The 19496-nt window shown below is 37.4% G+C and overlaps 1 protein-coding gene and 1 pseudogene across 15 annotated transcripts in view; both read right to left on the reverse strand.

Moving 5' to 3' along the window:
- The window catches only part of Pkhd1 (PKHD1 ciliary IPT domain containing fibrocystin/polyductin), a 513180-nt gene that overhangs the window by 311345 nt on the left and 182339 nt on the right, over positions 1–19496 (reverse strand). The window lies entirely within an intron of this gene.
- On the reverse strand, positions 8–17652 carry LOC106008058 (cyclic AMP-dependent transcription factor ATF-4 pseudogene; annotated as a pseudogene).

Here is a 19496-nt window from a genome sequence, read left to right on the forward strand (position 1 = left end):
CTAAAGCCACCCAAGGAAAACTGCTCAGACATTTTAATAATTAATAAGAATGTGAGGTCATTCAAATAATTCTATGAAAAAAAAGAATCTGGTAAAGTAAGCCTCAGAATCATTTAGTATCGTTTTGTGACTAGTTGTATTTTTAGTGTGAGATGGGTTTTGGGAGGCAACATTATTTTTCTCATCTATAAAGGGTGTCATAAAAGTGATACAGAATAGAGTAGTGAGGTGTGAAAAACAATACATTTAGGTCTGATATACTAAATTTAGATTTGAGTCAAAGGTTGCTTTGGGTAACATGTGAGGTTAAAAATATAGTGAATGTTCAAATTTATAAAAAATGTATTACAGGAAGACACATTCCAATTAATCTCCTTCTGCATACTCCTCCTTGCTTAGAACACACTGATCCCATCATATTTGCCTCTTTCTGAAGCTGTTCTGGAAGTCTTCTGTCGTGGGTGTCTTCAGTTGTGCTGTTGTGGTGAATAAGATGGATGAGGAGATGAGAACAAACTGTAATATTTTTACGAGCCTGCCTTTCCCACCAGAATTCACCTTTTTTAATCATACTTTGTAAAGACAATCATGAAGAAGGACTTCCAGAACTGCTTTGGAAAATGGAAAGAATATGGGGTAAGTTTATTCAAAGCAAGGGGGAGCATTTTGAAGGAGTTTAATGGCAATGGGTCTTTTATTGAAACAAGTTTTTAATTTAAACATTCACTGTATATTTTGATCGCATCATGTACTTATGGGTTAGATTCAATTTTCTCAATTTAAAACAGAAGTAGCATGGTGTTCTATAATAGGGTTTTAGGAGGATTAAATGAGATAATATTTATGAAACACAGCTTGAACCTTGCTGCATAATAGACCTTCAATATATTAGTCCTTTTTCTTTCTTCCTTATATCACATTGTGTCTTGAGGATGAGATCTTACTACTTCTTCTTTATTCCAAAAAGAAAAAAATGGTAGACTTTGATATAGAAGTCTACAACTAATTTCTCACAAGCGACATCAACCAACCTTGCAAATCATGAAAGCAGGATAGAAAATCAGAACTACCTTGGAATGGTGGCCGTAAGTCTGAGTGTCTTAAATAACCCCTTCAAACTCTAAAACTGGGTGTGTCTAGGACAGGATTAGCAAGCAAACTCAAAGAAGAGAAAATTGGCGACTCTAGATATCTTAGTGTGTTTTGTACTCTGGCCTCCATCTGATAGTACATCTGACTGTCCCCATACCAAGCACGCTCGTCCTTAACTACATGAGATTTAAGAAGGTCGTCTGCCTCAGAGTTCACGTGAGACTTCTCCAGCAAGGGTCAAAGCAATATTTTTAAGGCATTATCTAAAGCAATATTTCAGAAAACATATGGCTTACTGCCAACTTCTTTCTACACCCTGAGTGCATTTCCTTCCTCCTTTGTAATACATCATAATTTACCAGCTCACAGCAAATTTCTGTCCTCCCTTGTTGCACTGAAGTAAAGTAATAATACTAACATCTCTAACTACAGAGGTGGCCAACAATAAATCATTTCAAATTATTTTAAACTTTCCTCTTTATTTTTCTGTATGTGTGCAGGCACTTGGGCCAATAATGTTGTTCTATGCTTAGAAAGGTCTTTGGGTTAATGATATAATTCCTGAGGTTTACTCAGGCAATAATTTTAATCTTAAAAAAATTTCACAGAGTTCAAAATTTCTAATTATAGGGCAGGTGAAAATTAAGACATAAATCATCCCAAAAGAAAATAATTTTAATTTTAGTCTTTATTTGTATATCTTAACCTTTGGGAACAATAAAATGAAATAAAATTTATTTATTCACACATATGCATATGTGTGAATTTCTCTGACTTGTTCTTGATTATCTATACAGAAAAGTCTTTACCAAACATAGAAAAGTGTTTATCAAAGATACAAGGCTATCGGACCGGGAATTTAGCTCAGTGGTTCCACCGCCTGCCTCGCAAGCTCAAGGATCCAAGTTTGATCACCAGTACCAAAAAACAAAAAATAAAAAATAAGATACAAAGCTATCAACTCTGTGATCAGTTGTTCAGATACTTCAACAATATGTAATAATTATCATCAATATGTATTGTCATTACATATGATTACATATCATCAATATGTAATTATCAATGATCATCAATGTGTAATAATTATGTATCTACCAACCTACAAGCTACATACGGTAGAACCAACAGTAGTGACAACAAACATTTTTCAACTAGTCATTCTTAAAAGTAACGGTCAAGTCAGAATGAATGAAAAAAATCACAGAATCTATAAGTGTATGTTTAGCTTACATCCTTTTGCATGGTAACAGAACCTCTAGAAAGTCATAATGTATTTGAAAATATTCACTCTCACCAGAAAAATTACATCTCTGCATATAACTAAATGTTAATCTTGGATGTTTCATGAGTGCGAGTCTCTTTTGTCCAACCACATAGTAGATAGATATATTGACATGTGGATGACTTGCCATCACCTCAAACTCCAAAATAAGTATGAAACATCAAAGCAGAATGCTATCTTGTATGGAACTCCTCCCCCACTGTTTTTGGTTTTTTGGTTTTATTTTTCTAGTTAGGGGACCCATGAACAGCTTTCTTGCCTAAATTGCTCATTTTTGTTTACTTACTGTCATGTGAAGAAGGGTTAATTGCTTTCTTAAACATTTCTGTAAGGCAAGTTTAAAAATGCTGAACTTCAAGGTTTGGATCACCATGGCCTTTACTAGGAACAGATTTTGCCTGGTATATCCGAGTACTCTTTAGGGCCTAGCATTGATATCAATAAAGGAATGCACTTCAGAATAGCAGCACATTTCATGCTGATGCAGAAGTGATTTCAAGAAACAATGACTTATTAAAATTGCTTTTTCTTTACATAATTTTGAAATTGATGAGATATTTTATTAATATTCCAGTCATAACTTTTAATTCAAGAATGTAATTTTACCAAAAGAAAAATTTGAAAATTTCTATTCGGGTTATTGGAATTAGTTATTAAAAGAAAAAAAGGAGAAGAATCCTGCTGTTTTCAGTGTTTCCTGATTTCATTTTTGAACACATGAAAAGGTACTTCAATTATGAAAAATTTTAAAAGATATAAAAATATATGTACTTTTATTTCCTGTCTTGAAGATTTTGAGTTACAATATTATTTTCAGATTATTTCAAATATGCTGCATTTTGAAATGAGATCCCATTTTTTCCCCATTATAAATTATTTCATAAAATTCTGATATTGGTTGTGGCCTAGTGTCTTGGGTTTTACAGATTTTTCTTTTAAATGCAAGGTCTTTACAACGAAATAGTGTTTGTCATCACTTTGGTACTAAACATTTATAATTACTGTGTAATTATAAACAAAAATACATAAAGCTTTGAATATAATTATGTAGCATAAAAGTTAAGGTTGTTCACTATGATGGCATCTTAGAATTAAACAAAGCTATTACTAGGGCTGAAAATAAAAAAATAAAAAATAAAAAAAATAAATAAGTGTGACAGTCACCTGAGGGAGATACTCTGCAAACAGCTTTTATTGTTCTAACAATTCCTTGTTATGTTCTTTTGGGTTTTTGTTTTGGTTTTTTTTTTGGTACTGGGATCGAACTCAGGATCCTGAGCTTTCAAGGCAGGGGATGGCACCACGGAGCTAAATCCCCAGCCCTCTTGTTATGTTCTTTTAAAAAATGTTTTGCTAATTTTTTTTAATCTACATTGCTTCTTTGTCCATTAACCGCAGTATTTCCCTAGAGTACTAAGTAATCAAGCCCCAAATCCCTTTCCTGACTTTCCCAAATTCTCTATAACTTGACCCTTCTTTATACTTTCTAACTTCTTAACAAGTTTTCTATTCCAGAAAGCCCAGTCTCTCTACTTCTTCTCATTTAACAGGATCATTCCTACCTCTCCGCGTGGCCAACTCTGTCCTTTCTACCTGTGTACCCTGCTGTCTGTTTTCACCTATCCTTCCAAAACATAGTTCAAGCCCCAGCTCTTCCACTGAATGTCGGAGAGAACATCAGCTTCCTCCTTAAGATGCTAATTCTGTACCTTTTCCTCCAGAGCTTGTAGTGATATGAGATCCTTACTAGAGAGAAGCTAGAGATACAGATGGGATTTAAGCATAGCAAGTTCTCTGGGTAGCTGGTATTTATTTGAGTTGTTTTGCCTAAGAAAAGAAGCATACACAAAGAAGCAGGTTAAAAAGAAGAGGATGACATGGCATCTGTCTCAGATAACTGGCCCTTCCCTGACCACATGGAGCAGACTGGCCCTGAGGAAAGAGCCTGAAGGAATTCTTCAAATGGCTTTTGTACTTGATGCTCTTCTGCCTGGGATTTTCCTGTTAGGCTTTGCTGCCTTCCTTAGAATGATATTTAACTTGATTCCTAAAGAAGCTTCCAACCCCTTCTAACTAAACAAACCCTGTATCATAATCCATTACCTCACCATGTCTTTCTCCTCTCTACTGTTAACACAACTGTATTTTCACTTCTATTTCAGCAATAATCTATTTGTGTCCTCCACTAAACATGATATCAAAATCACCTCTATTTTTGTTCACCATTATGACACCAAAGCCACTCACAGTGTCTAACGTGTAGTAAATACTTCCTAAACTCATTCTTGATGAGAAAAATCAAGAACAAGACATGGAGAAACAAGATATTTGATGTCCAGGCAATTAGCTTGGACCCTGAGTGGCTTGGAAAGGCAGTCACCATGCTCCACTCTAGGACACCATACACTCCTACACTTGGGACTGACCACGTGGGAACAATGAAACCTGTACCTTTGGAGTAACAGGTTCAGTTTCCTCATGATGCTCACCAGCAGTGGGGCAGGGGTGAAGCATCCTCCTGAACCTTCCTAGACAGAGACAATGATGAAGGAAGACAGAGTGGAAGGAAAACAGCATGAAAGAGGCCTCCTGGTAACTATGGCTGACAAACTGGTTGACTGACTCACATGAACTATGTCATGAGAATATCCACAGCCAGCAGATAGGAATGCTGAGGAAGGCCAGAGGTTCTGTAGGAGCTGGAGGATGCAGGAAGGAACATTTTTGTCATCACTACTAAAATGCCCCCAAGCTGAGCAGGCTGAGGGGGACCTGGAGAGGCTTATACAGTTATATAACCTATGGTCAGTACCATACATTTCAATCCTAAATCCTTCTCTAATTATTACTGTGTATATACAGGTGTCTATTGAAAAATATGGTTAATGTTTAAATTTTTTTAAATGTATTACAGTAAAAGACAAATTGCCAAGAACAATAAGAAGTGTGTTCAAAGCAAGGGGGAGCATTTTGATGGGGATAAATGGCAATGTGCCTTTTACTGTCATAAAGTTTTTAGTTAAATATTCAGTGTATGTTTTGATTGCTCCATTTCAATCAATCATTTATGGCCATTTATGTCACATAAAAACATCTGGTGTGTTCTTTTCCACCTTGTGGTGGATTGCCTAATGGTCAACTTGTAATGCCAAGCTGAACTGAATCAGCGTGGTCTGGGCATGGAAGATCTACCTGAAGATTGTTACCAATAGCCATAAAAAGAGAACTGGATGGGAAGATCATGGCCTGTTGGTTTTCTAGGAGAAGCTTGCTGTGGATGGTTTTCCTGATGCAAACTAGGCTGTTCTCATCAGAGGAGGAGCTCAGTGCCTTGCTGTCGCTGAGCTCTGATCTTTACCATGAGCATCACTTCCTGGCCCCAGTGTGGATCCCTTAGCTTGGTGGCACAAATCCTTCATCTCACTGGTGTAGATTTTCTGGCTTCCACCACAGGCCTTTGGGCATTCCAGGTGCAGATCCTCAATACGGACAAGCATAAGACATTGCCATGGGCTCTAGGCCACTGGCTGGACTTGAGGAGGACATTGCCTTGAAATCTAAGCCTTTAGCTGGACTTGTGTGGGAAACTGCTGGGATCTAGGGCATCAGCTGAATCCTTTGGGCTTCTAGTGTGCGGTTAATTTCTTGTACTCCTTTGCATTTGACTTTTTGGGTAATTATCATAAAATAATCTTATGAGTTATGGGTCCTGTATTTAATGTATTCCATTGTCAAATCCTGCTGACTACAACAACTTTATTTACCAGTTTTGGCACCATGTGACTTCTGGCTCTTCTCCAACTCAAAATGACAGTGAAAGGTCATCGTTTTGAATCAGTTCCAGACACTGAGGAAGCTGTAACAGTGCAACTAAAGACACTTAAAAAAGAGGACTTACAGGACTGCTTCAGAGAGTGACAAGAATGATGAGATAAGTGTGTTTGCAGCAAGGGGGGGTAGTATTTTGAAGCAGATTAATGACAATAAGCACCTTACTGTAATACATTTTTTATATTTAAACATTAACTGTATTTTTCCATCATACCTCTTATCTCCTAGTCTTAATAGTGCCAAGAATGTAGGATCACTGCTATGTGTTTCTTCTACATCTGTCACAGTTCTGAACACAACCCAGGACTCAACATCACATTCAACTCATATTGGTTTAAATGAATTACTTTAAATATTGCCTTCTGGACAATTGCTTTTTTAATATTAAGCCCCATTATATGTACACCTAAGTAAGTGTGCAATATCTAATATGTAAAAACAGAAAAACAACACAAACATTTATGGAGAATTTCAAATAAACCTACCCTACGCGAAGTAATTTCCCTCTAATGTAAGAGCTGATTTTGTTTTGTTCTGCTTGCTGGTGCTTTTTATTTTTTATTAACAGATTGTATAGATAAGAAACTAAATTTCTTCGAGGACAAGGATAATGAGATATCAGCACCAGTTGCTGACTAGGTCTTCTGAATCCAGAACCAGAGTTCTACACAAGTAAGGCAGTTCCTAGCCTTTGAAGATAAGTGTGTATTAATTATGACCAATTAGCTTTTGAGTCTCAAAAATTATATGTTATAGATGCTATATAAGTGCCGTGTAAGGTGGATGGACCAAGTGCCTCCTCTGATGAAGAAAGCCTTGTACACATGGCAAATATGAGTCATTTCTCTTCATAGGACTCTTGAAACCTAGGTTGGGCCTCTCCCTTCCTTCCTATACCACAAATTTTTAAAAAGACATATATGAATACAAGTTTAAAAGCTCCATAATTTATAAATATGTTCAAATGACACAATGTAATTTAATACAACGTTTAACCACACTGGGCTTTCAATGTTTGTTAGCCAACAAACTATTCGTTTACTCCCACTAATAACTGCTACTCATAATTGTATTTCCTACAAATTATTATTCAAGCATTTCAGTGTCGTTCATCCATAATTACCCAGTCCTAGGAAACCAGTCTTACCAAATGGGCATGGAGAGAAAAAAGTAATCTTCGTGGGTTGACACACTTTAAAGTCACTAATTGTCCTGTTTATTCTGTAAAACTTAAATCTTTATTCCAAGTGAATAACTGCCAAGACCTTTCCAAAGAATTAGAGGGGATGGAGGGAAGAAAGGAAAAGATGGGAGAGAGAGAAGAATCACTTCATTAAAATAATGTTCAGATCAGAATGGAAATACAAAGGAACTCACAAAACAACTAGAAACATTGTTCTCAAACATACACAAATAATTTCCTCTGTGTTTCTGAATTCAGCTTCTCCAATGTCTACAGCAAAACAATGACTGCTGTATTTTCTTATACGTAGATAAAAGTTTGGTAAGCACTGGGAAGACAAGTATGAAGAGAACAGAGTCTCTTTTGTCCAATACTCACTACTAGTACAAGCATACACACACAAAAATGCAGCATGTTAAGTGTTAAGATGGAGGGACACCCAGAGTTTCAGCTATACACAGACATGGGTCATCTCACTCACAGCAAGGAAGTGGTTGTTTCTGAGAAAGCTTCCCAGAAGAGTGATAACTGAGCTGGATTTAGAAGAATGAGTCAGTTGCCCAGATAACAAAATGGGAAGAAATGGAATAGAGGCATCTTTCAAGTGGCATTTCTCTCTGCCCTTCAGAACTACCTGCTATGATATCTCCTTTGGATATGGACAAAACCTGGTGGGGCGGCCTACATGAGTACCACCATGTATGACTGTAAACCTTCTGCATCATTACTGGTCCGTCTCTAGTGGTCCTGTTGAGTAGAGAACATGACTATATGGAGAATAAGGTGGACACAGCAGTCCTCTGAATGTGCAGATCAGCTAGCTCCATTTACAGCTGATCAGCACACACTTCCACATTATAAAGAAAGGGAATCTGGCAAAGTATTCCAGTTCTAAGAAGGCCTCCGCTCTTCTTGTGCAACAGGGTTTAGACTAACTAAACTGACCCAGCTATTGGATGGCATGTTGAACCATATTCCTCTAGAGGTATCAAAGAAGAGCTAACTTCTGGGTCGATGCAACTGGAACTTTAGATTTTTGCTGCTTTGATTCAAAATAAATGACTGAGAAGAAAGAGTACACTGTAAGGTAAGTGGAAATATCACGGCCTTTCATGCTCCAGTGAGAATCTTAGGCTCCTCTAATGAGTGCCAGGCTGAGGCCATGCAGAATTCCAGGGAAATGTCCTTCAATAGTGGTGCAAAGTCCATGTGCGTAGAGCTAAAGGCTTGTATGGAATGCCTTTAACACCCACTTAACCGTTCATCATGCCAAAAATATATAGAAATTTAAATATCATTTTTATTAGATTGGTAACCATTTTGATAATCATCGCTAGGCTTTATGCTTTGGAGTAAAGGTAATAAAAGAAAAAGGGTTAATTTTATATAGCAATTTATTTTTGGATAAACAAAAACAGTATATTTGAAGTACAAACTATTATAGAGGAAAAAAAGAAGACAATAGAATCACTCCCAATCCTAATGCAATAGATTAGTACATGCCTTTCCTATCTTTCCTTTCCTATGTGTATATGTTGACAAAATTTCATATTTATACAAAAATGCTATATATTTTTTCTCCTTTTTTTATTTGCACTAGAAAATAATTTATTACAACAGAGATTTAGTGCAAGACTCCTATAGAGAGGTGTATAACACTCCTGACTAGCTTACCAGGGTACTGTTTTCCTCTCTGCTGCTTTGTAGAGCTTTTCTGTCAAATATTTCAGATATTGGGAGTTTTCCTCAGTTAGGGAATCTGTTTTCATTTTCAGAGCTTTGATTTTTGTTTATAATTCTTTACACTCATTAGTGAGGGTCTTCTTCTCTGCCCTCTTTTTCTGACACTGCCTGATAGCTGCTATCTTGTTCTGCTCAATATTTTTAATCTTTTCATCCAGTTTCTCACCTTTTGTTTTTTTACTGTTACTATTTTCTCACTACAGTGGTCATAAGGTTTGGGGTGGGCAGAGTCACAGGGGACACCTAGAGATGGTAACCTCCTATTTAGAGAGCCCCTAGTAGCAGAGCTATCCTGGGTGGAGCCCAGGTAGAACTCAAAACTCATACAGATGCCACTATTATCTGAGGGGCCTCACCCTTCTTTCTCACTGAAGGATCATAGTAATATAAGCATTAGGCTCAAGTTCCTTATCTCCTTCAGAGATTTCCACCTTACTTCCTAGCTCTAAACTATAGGAATAATCTGGAGTGAAGGATAGGAGCCCAGGAAGAAAGGGGAGAGGTTACAGGAAGGTGGAGGGGGAAACGTGGTTGGCTTTGTTACATTTTGTGTGAGATGCCCAACTGTGTTCACCACTACGTAGAGAGAGGTCTCCTGGACTAAAGGGTCAAAGAGGTCACATGTGTCACCCAATACGACCAAAAGCTCACCTAATATGTTTCTAGGTCATTTATACCCAAAAAGGCACCAAAGCCAAACTCCCTTAGATCCATTTTCCCCAATATTTAATCTGAGTTATTAGCCAGCCCATTCACAGCCAGCCCTTCAGAAGTGGAGTCTGCTTAAACCTTGCCACTGGAGAACCTATGAGTTTGAAATGTTTGGCTACCTCAAGGTAGTCATCTAAGAGATCTGATAGAAGGAAGACATCAAGTCCCCTCCAGTGACTTGCTCAGAAATCTGATCCTGGTTGTATTGTGAGACTACTGGAATCGAGGAATGTGCCCAATTCTAAGGTGTTTTGGTGGATTACCACAAGGCTGCTTCTGGAGGCTGCCAAAGCTCCATGGCTGCCACCCGATGCTAAAGCCAACACTGGAAGGACTGTTGCCTCTGCTAAGCCACAGCAGCCAAGCACTCTGTGGGAGGGGAGAGGGAAGGTACACATTTGTGGAGAGCTCTACATCTAGGGCAGGTGGACTAGAACATGCATACCATTGTTTTTGTAAATTCCTTTTATTTACTATAGTGAGAGTGCCAATTTCTAATCCTGCAATTCTGGAGATCCAAATTCTGATATAAAGCCAAGGTATTGTCATACCTGCTGCTTTTGGAATCTCAGGGAAATCTATGTCTTTGCTTTTTTCTGCTTCCAGTAACTGTATGTAGTTTTTTACTTGTAGGCCTTTCCTTCTTTAAATCACATCATTCCTATTTCCATTTCATCATTATCAGCCTCTTTGATCAGGCCCTCTTGCATCCTTACAAGATCCAATGTTATTATAATAATCCCAGATAATCTCTTCATTTAATATCTTTAATTTAATTGCATCTGCACAGACCCTTTTGCCAAATAAGGTATGAGTCATGGGTTATGGAGATCAGGTTATGAGCTTACTTAAGGATTATCTTCCAGCCTACTAAAAATGACTTGTTGAATAAATAGTGTGAAGAAAATGACTAGCTATTTGAAGAAAATATACAGCTAACTTATAAACTATATCCAAACAAATTCTAGATTGTTTAGAGGTCAGCAACATTTTCCTGTAAAGAACCAGACAGCAAAGAGTTTGGGATCTACAACCCATTTGATCTGTGTCATAACTACTCAATTCTGTCACTGTAGTGCAAAGCAGCCTTGGATAATACCTTAACAAATGAGCATTCCTGTGCTTCAATAAATGTTTGTTTATAAATGCAACATAATTAATTAGATCTAGTCCATGGGCTATAGTTTGCTGATCCTGGTTAAAGACATAAATGTTAAAAGATAAATAAAAAGAAAAGTATTAAGATACAATAAGTAAATATTTTAGTCTTTTCTACAGAATTTCTAAACATGAAACCAAAGGCAATACTCATAAAAATAATCTGCAAATTTGCTATTTCAGAGATCAGAGAATCCCATAAAAATACTGAAACATAACAAATTGGGAAAGAAACAGGCTCTGTCAAGAATGGTACAAAGGGAGCCATAAAGAGTAAAGCCCCATTTAGAACCCCAAAATAATCTTTAAAAATTAAAATTGAAAAGATAGTTCCAGAAGGAGTTTCTTCCTTATGTCTTTCACAGGAGAAAGTCAGCTATGTATATGCAAAACAGACACACCCTAAGTATATCTTAAGCTTGTGAACAGAATGGAACAAACTTTAGTTACCTCCGACTCTGGGCTGCAGTTTCATCATCTTTAAAATGAAAGTAATAATTCATCTTTCCCATTTCACAGGGTTGTTGTGAGAGTTGGATAACAGGAAAAAATGAGAATTAGCTTTGAACATTAAAAAGTGCTAGGATCTAGGTAAAATCCAATTTTAACAAATTTTGAATATAATACCCAATTCAATGATACTCTTTCTCCATGACCAGGCTATTAATAGTTTTTCTTTGATGGTACATGGGAAAGAATGCTCTTTGAAGAAAAAAATTACAAGTTTCTGCCTATGTAGCTTTCCATTTACCTAACAGACTTGAACTTCTTTTATTATTTAAAAATGTAAAAAATATAAAAGCCGGACTCTATTAACTAGTTAATAAACAACCAAAAAAGGGTTACTCTTGAAGAATTGGGCTCAAGTGATAGGAAAACAAGACAGATGGTATAGGCAGGGATCTAAAATGATGCATTACAGCCATGATAGAAATTCTGGATTTTATTGTAGGAACAATGGGAAGCCACTGAAGAGTTTTGAGCAATAGTCTGATATAAATAGATTTGATTTTTTTAAAGATGACCTTAACTGCAGGGCAAAGAATGAATTGGAGAGGGACAAAAGTGTCAAGTAAAAGATAAATTAGAAAGCTTATATAATAATCCAGACACAATAATGGAAATGGAGGGAAGTATATGGTCTCATAAATTCCCCAGAAATTGAAATAAACAAGATGTGGTAGTGAACAAAATATGAGGAATGAGAAAAAATGAGATATCAAGAATAACAATCATTTTTCTGGTTAACAGATTACTGGAAAATAATAAACAACTCTCATCCTTTTTATTATAATAATGAGATAATTTCATCAAATCAAAACTGTAGATACATAGTAACAAAGTAATAAAGTTTACTGAGTAGTTGTTTGAAGATTGCCATTGTGTTTACTACTTTATATATTTTATTTGGCTTAAACTACATAAAACAGTAAGAATGTTTCACATCACCTCCATTTTATAGATATGGAAGCTGAAATTTAATTTTTGAAGGTCCAACAGCCACTTAATGGTAGAGACAGGATTGGTACCCATGCAGTCTAATTCAGGAGATTCTATGGCTGAGCAAAGTCAAGTTCATCTAGGGAAGATTAATTCGGCCACATTTTAGAGGGGGAAAGAAAGGAAACTATAGAACTTTTCAGAGGGAGAGATAGATCTCGGAACTAGTTATTTTCCCTTGAGAAGCTCTGAGTCAAGATAAGAGGCTGGATATCTTTCTGGATTATATGTCCAAGATCAATATAGAGTCAGTTTTAGAAAATGGGGTCCACTTTGGTAACTGTGATGGTTAATTTTGTGAATCAACATGGCTGGATCGAACAGTTCCCAGACAATTGGCGAGACTTTATTCTGAGTGTCTCTCTAAGGTTGTTTCTGGAGGAGATTAACATTTAACTTGATAGGAATACAGCAGATTGCCCTCCATAATGTGGGTAGACCTCATACACTCTATTAAAGAGCTGAACAACAAGAGTTCTTCCTGACCCCTTGAATTGAGACACCAGGCTTCCTGGCCTTCAGATTCAGACTGAAGTATTAGCACTTCTTGGTTCTCCAGCCTACCTGCTTGCAGACTATGATTTATGCCATCAGCTCTCCTGGTTCTCAGGCTCTTGAACTTGAATTTGGACAGGAAACTACACAATATTTCTCTTTGTTGACTGCAGATCTTACAACTTTCTCTCTCTCTCTCTCTCTCTCTCTCTCTCTCCCCTGCCTCTTTCCATTCCTCCCTCCCCCCTCCTTCTCTCCCTCCATCCCTCCATCCCTCCCTCTCCTTCTTTGTTGTTTCTCTAGAGAACCTTGATTAATAGAGACATATTAATTCATGAATAATATAGTCAATATAAATTAGGAGAAAAAGTATAGAGCTATATGAAACACTTGGGGACTATTTTTACTATTCATTCTACCAATAGTTGATTGACTTGAGAAGGAAAGGGTTCATAGTTTTTAAAAATAATCCATTGTTCTAATTTGAAAAACACCTTCCCAATTTACTTTTTGTGTATCTAAATATTTTTCTATAATATTAATATTTATAGTATTATGAATACTCTGCTTTTGATATAAAACAGGAATTTTCTTATCACTAATAAACACAGGACTCCTCCCTTGCCCTACTGCCTCAATTCCATAAAGAGAAATTGTTTTGCCATTGATTGATTTCTAACAGTCTCAGGGAATGGAAAAGCCATTAGATGGGACAAAGAAATGGTGTCTATTTCTTTCTCTCTCCCCTCACAAAGATAGGGAAAGGATCCTGGAAGTAGCTCCCTACAATCTGTACTGTAATCTATGAAGCCTAAAATAGGTGAACTAGACCAGCTCTCTCCTAGCATTGGAATAAGTTCACTCCCTTTACTTCTCAGACCAGATGGTGTGCTGGACTTACTGCCTTTTAAGTGGTAAAGTCCTAATTTTGTGCATGGTCTTTAAGTGAGGAAGAAGCAAGCTATTCATCCCTTAATTCATAGCTTAGACAAGAATGTGTAACGTGGTATATCATTGCTCAATAGCAATTGTCTTTTTGGCTTGGAACTAAATCCTAATAATATTGATGCCTTTGCTGCCCATTCCTCTGTATGTCAATATTCCTGAGATCCTGGATCCTCTAATTAAAATTATTTTAAAATCATCTTCACCCTTTTAACATTTCCAAAATAAATCTAGAAAAAATTATAATGTTATTATATACTTTTTAATCCTAAATTTACTACTAATTCTGGCTCTTTTTTTCTAGTGAAGTGGTTAATAGGATTTTTCCTAGCCAAATGAAACAAGTTTAAAATATATTAGCATAAGCAATCTATTTAAATCATATTAATTTGAACATCTAAATTAGTAAAATAGTAAAAATTTTAAGATTTTCAAATATTTAAAAAGTGGACAAGCTATTTTTTAGCTTCCCATTCTCTTATTCTGGTTAGATAATACACCTCTTATTTAAAGAAATGCTGTACCCTCACACTCTGTAGTTCTGGCTAGTTGTCCACATCCTGCTTCAACAAGGCCCTCCTGGCTCTTTCTGGGCTTCAAAGGTCTACTTCCCCAGCCACAAACAGTGGACCAAAGAGCTTATGATTTAAATGGGGCCAGTTCAATCCCAAGGCTTTACTGAAGCTTTTCATTCAATTATTCATGCAACAAAAACCTCAAAAGTCTCAAAAGTCTACTATGAGTCCAGGCACTATTCTAGGGAATAGGGATTTGTAAATGGAAAACAAAACAGACGTAAAAGGAAAATCTTTGCCTAAATGATGTATATATTCTCCTAGGAGGAACAGTAGAATAAGTGCCAAAAAATTACAAATTAGCCAAACATAAAGTATTACAGAATGTTAAACCAAGGGACAGGGGAGAAAGAATGGATGTGAAATAAGGTGAGGGGAACATTGAGATTTTCTTAGGAAAATTTGGAGAATACACACTGTCTTGTATCTGGAGCCTGAAGTCCCTGTTTCTGCCTCTGCGAGGGAAGAGTTTGACTGAAAAAGAAGCCAACTCAGGGAAGAGCAGAATCAAGAGCTGAAGAAAAGCAAAGTCTTAACGACTTCATTACAACACCTGGACACAGCTGTGCCTTAAGTTTTTCAGTTGTATGAGGCAATCAGTGCCTTTATATTTTGTTTGAACTGGATTTTCTGTCACTTGCAACCAAAAGACCTAAGTAATGCCAACATTTTCAAGTATATATAGAAACTTGAAGTACCTTACAATGTGTTTCTAAGTGGGGTTCCTGCTGTACTCAGATTATTGAATAGCTAGAACTCATTTCTAATTAGAAGTATACATTTGCATGTAAACACTTAAAATTAAAGACCTTAAAAACAGCATGTTCACTTAAACGTGTTTAAACAAGTCCATCAAAGTGTGGGTTCTACTCTTAATTTAAGGGACCTTTTCTTATAGATTGTCCCAAGGTTACTTTTTTCCCAGTTACTTTTTTAGCAGCCATGATTCAGCCATTTTACACAGAATGGTGATATTCTGGAACTTTTGAAGCATTATTGGCTAGGACATGGAAAAAATTCCACCTTATTTTTCATTAATGATGCTGATTAAGTTTGGAAGGTATGCTGCTAAGAAGCAAGAAATTGGTTTTAAGTTTTCCTCATCCTTCAGTCTTTCCCTCTATTTAATCTTTCCTTCCCAGCTCTAAATGAAAACAAAACAAAAACACAGCAAAAGAATTTAAAATCCAACAAAATAACAATGGCTCTCCCTTTACAATCAACTTCCCTGCCAGTGCCTTTCCAGATATGTAACAGGTAGTAAGGAGAACCTCTGCTCCCATGAAGCCAAATAGGACACAAGCAAGGGTCAAAGAGATGAAAAGCACCCCATCATGTAAGGAAGTCATAAAAAGTTGGGGAGTAGATGTCTCCTTAGGGCATATTAAAAAGAAGCTAGTGTAACTCTGCTATCTTAGCCATTTTGGAATCAGACTCCACCCAGGCTATGTGGACAGTAAAAAGAGAACCATCAGCCTGGATGAGCTGGCCTTCTAGAGAGGGAGATCTGAAGGTACTTCTTTCCACACGAGCAAAGAGAGAGGTCTTCACAAGTGTAATCACAGAGCTGCCTACAGGAAGGGGAGATGGGCTTCTTTCTTCCATTTTGGATGCCTTCATTTGTAACATATTGGTGGAGCTCTTCATGCATTGCTGAGCAGGGGAAAGAATTTTACCAAGAGTGTGTATCCAGAAAAGAGAAAGAGGTGAGGAGTGGCACATTTGTAGTATAGAAGGGATTGTAAGTGTCTTCTAGACAAAGTGGATTCTGAGGAAGGTAGCTTGGTTTGAACAAACTTTCTGATACCCAACCCAGGACCAACACTGAGGTGGAAGCTAAGGAGCCTGCAAACCCACATGGAGTTCCCCAATGGGAAACTGTAGTGCAGCAGCCTCCTTCAGGGCTGCAATTGTCCCATGCAGGCATCTAAGGAGAGAGAATCAGCAGTCAGCCAGTATTATCCAGAAAGGCAGCAACACTCAGCAGATGCCACAGCTGCATGGTTAAGTAACAAGCTTGTTAAACTTCTTGCCTGACCTCTCCCCGCCACACACACACACCCCGATACCAAGAGAGCGTAAAATGGGGAGGACAGGAGGAAGAATGAAGGAGCAGACATGGCACCTACCCCTCCAAGTGCCTCAAGTTAGTGAGAGGAGAATGTTAAATTAACAACTTTAAAATGGATTAAATAGTACTGGCCTTTTTAATACGTGAAGTTAACTAGGAAGCTATGAGAAGCAATGTGAGGCTCTTTGTCAAAGGATAAGTAAAAAGATCCACTGGAAAATGGATGAAGATAGTGACCACAGGAAAGGCAGTTTGTTCTGCCTGGAATGTTCGTAGAACCTATGGCAGATTTACATACCGCACCAACTTATTTCCTGTGAAATCCCAGATAGTGCTTTGTGATGATAAATGCTAGGGAAGAACAGAGAACCTCTTTAACACTGAACTAAGGAAATCTGAGGTCCCTGGAGAGGCAGGATAAAAACTATAATACATGCTAGAAAATTATATTCCATAAGACCCTTGAAGAAATAAAGCTGTTAAAAGTCTGGAAAACATTGAAATTTTAAGTAGAATTAGAGCAAAAGATTTTAGCAATTTTTTAATCTCTTCTGCTATTTGACAGGATCCCTCTGTGTTCTAAGCACTGTACTAGGAATTTGATGGATATTTTTATTTGCCTGACCCCAAATACCTGTTGTGCAAATGACAAATTATTTCAATTTCACATATTGAGTCTATACAACAGTAGATGTCGTATCATATCTGAATATTTCTACATCTAAGTTTCAGTCACATGGGAACGGGAAAAGAGTGAAAAAGGTAACTTTAAACAGGACAATCACAGTATTCTGTCCCACTGGGAGCCATATAGATCCTAAGCCTGCTAGGTAAATCAAGCTGACTTTGAGAGGCCTTCCCAGATTTTTTTTTAAGCCTGCCTTCCCTGGTGGCAGAAAATAGAAGTCATTGTAAAATCTGGAAATACCAATGGCCATACAGAAGTCCATAGTGGGTAGGAGATCCGAGATGCCAACCATGCATAGATAACCGAGGTAAGAGTGAGTCCGATGCATTTGAAATGCTGGAGGATCTCATGTCCAAGGCCAGGTGCTTCCACGTCCATCCTATGGTTGGTTTACAAAACTTTACAAATCCATTTTTTTATTTTGTCTAAGTTTGTTTGCATTGGGCTCCTGTTCCTTAAAACCAAACTATTTAAGAATTATAGAACTGCATACCAAAAAAAATGCTATGTCACAGCTATGGTCTATAGCCTAGCCCAAGAGAGTAAGAGACAGAAGAGAAATATTGTATTCAAGAAGAAATAGGTAAAGAGCAGAGGAAAAAGGAGATGTTATGGATAGACAGGAGACCAGCCTAGAAATGATAGCTTGGATGACAAAAGAACAGAGATCTAAAAGCCAAGTTGTAGATATAGAGGAACTGTTATAAAATGAAAATGGGCTCTAGAAAGTTTCATCTTACATCAGAGGACAGACTATAGAAAATGTCTGAGCCTAATCAGTCTTGGCCAAATAACAAATCATGCACAGAAAGGCCCTGGGCTCCTCACCCACAAGTGAGGATCTACACACCACAAGTGAAAGGTTGGCCTACCATGGTGCTTTTCAGTCACAATTTTAACAGTGGAGCTCTTTTTTCTAATAAAATATTATTTTGAAGGTAAATACACAATAAAGATAAAAGCAATGAATTGATAATTGAACAACTCAAGCCTTTATTGCTTGACCCCCCAAAACTTCACTGTTTGCAGAACCCCTGAAGCCCCTCCAGGACCCATTTGAATTCTGCAGAGCACAATATGAAAATCACTGACCAGGAATATATTCTTATACATAGCCTGGTCCACACACACTAAACCATGCTTAAACACAGCACATACTCTTTAGAAACCTCAGTAATAGAACATGATATGGTGGTTGTAAACAGCATGGAACTGAAATACAGACACTTTGTACTTATAGAAAGAAAACAAACCACTAAACTTGCTTATTAGATCCTTTTCTTTGTTCCTAATGAATCTGTATGTTCATACCAATTGCACTAGTGTTTTCATTCATCATGTCCCATGTACTAGTTTTTCTCAGAAATGTCCATTGATATTTAAAGCCTATATCTTGTAGTTTCTTGAAAAGGACAAAGAAGTCCAGTCAAGGCCACAAGACTGCTTTTCTCCTAAGAAACTGTCAGCCAAATTTCTCAGGGAGGAATTGGAAATGAGATGAGAGACATTGATAAATTTCCCTGCTGAACAATCAATAAAAGCCCCACCATCCTGCTCAGACTCCCACTGTGGAAGCAAGAGCCATAATTACATTGTCAAAAATTCAAGTGGGCCCAGCTGACAGTGACCCCCTTGAAAAGTGACACATGATTGACACTCATTTTGGGGTGCTAAAGCTGGATTGGCAGATGGGGGAGCCAACGCAAAAGGCAAGAGTGAAATTTCCTTATTGATCATGACCACTCAAACCCCAGACCTCCTTGGGAGGAATCCTGAGACTCTGGTCATACTAACATGTCAAAGTGAGCAGGTGACAGGACTTACTAAACAACATGAACTCCACCTGAGATTTAGAACATTCCCTGTTGGGACCCACTACCAGACACAGAAAGACAGTGGGGGAAGGGGTTGCAGGTGTGTGTGTGGGTATGGGGGGGGGGGTGCAAGTGTGTGTGTGTGTGTGTGTGTGTGTACATGAGTACATGAGTGTATGAATTTTTCTGCCTTAAAAGAAAGTCATAAAACATGCTTTCAACTCCAGTTTTCCTTGTGACAGCTGAGCAACAAAGTCTGTCTGCTGTTTGCTTAGTGGTTTCAATCTATGATAAAAATCAGCTAAAGCAGAAAGGTTACAGAGGGTGGTAATGAAGAACGGGAAAGAAGGGAAGTGGGAAGAATGGTATCACTGACATGCACACCCATTTATGTGATTCTATATAATC

This window comes from Heterocephalus glaber, unplaced genomic scaffold, assembly GCF_053883595.1.
Source record: "Heterocephalus glaber isolate CG9 unplaced genomic scaffold, H.glaber_assembly_v1.0 deba00001523, whole genome shotgun sequence".
Lineage (NCBI taxonomy): Eukaryota > Metazoa > Chordata > Mammalia > Rodentia > Bathyergidae > Heterocephalus > Heterocephalus glaber.